Below are 688 nucleotides of genomic sequence, written 5' to 3' on the forward strand. Positions count from 1 at the left end.
CTACAAGGCTTTGGAAAACCAGGCCCTGTGAAGTACATATGCTTTATAGTATATTCTACACTCTGGGTCTGTGATGGAAGGGTTGGCCCCAGAGGCTTCTTCAATGCCTTCAGGACCCTTTCCCCTTTCTCTTGATAATCCCTTTCTTTCGTACTAATCTTCTTAGCACCATTGCATTTTTCTCATGAAAATGCTCTCTGCTTCTTTACCACATGGCCAGGCTGCAAATTTTCCAAATCTTTACACTCTGCTTTCCTTTTAAATTCTGGCTTTACATCATGCCTCTGCTACCATAACTCAGGGTAGATAGTTACAAGTAGTCATGCAGCTTCCTGAATATTTTGATGCTTAGAAATTTCTTCTGTCAAACACCCTGGATCAGCACCTTGAAGTTCCACATTCCATAATACTTTTGGGCATGAACAGAATGCATCCAAGTTCCTTGCCAGTTCATAGCAAGGGTGATCTTTGCCCCAGTTTCCAGTAAGTCCTTTCTCATCTACATCTGAGATAGTCTCAGAATGGCCTTTACTGTCCATATTTGTAACAGCATTCTGGTTGTCACCAAATATCCAGTATGTAAGATGTTCCAAACTTTCCCTGTTTCTTTTGTTGTTGTTGTTTGTTTTGTTGTTGTTGTTGTTGTTGTTATTTTATAAACTCCCACCAGTAGCTAGGCTCTTTCTAG

Source organism: Galeopterus variegatus, unplaced genomic scaffold (assembly GCF_000696425.1).
Source record: "Galeopterus variegatus unplaced genomic scaffold, G_variegatus-3.0.2 Scaffold1584, whole genome shotgun sequence".
In the NCBI taxonomy this organism is placed as follows: Eukaryota; Metazoa; Chordata; class Mammalia; order Dermoptera; family Cynocephalidae; genus Galeopterus; species Galeopterus variegatus.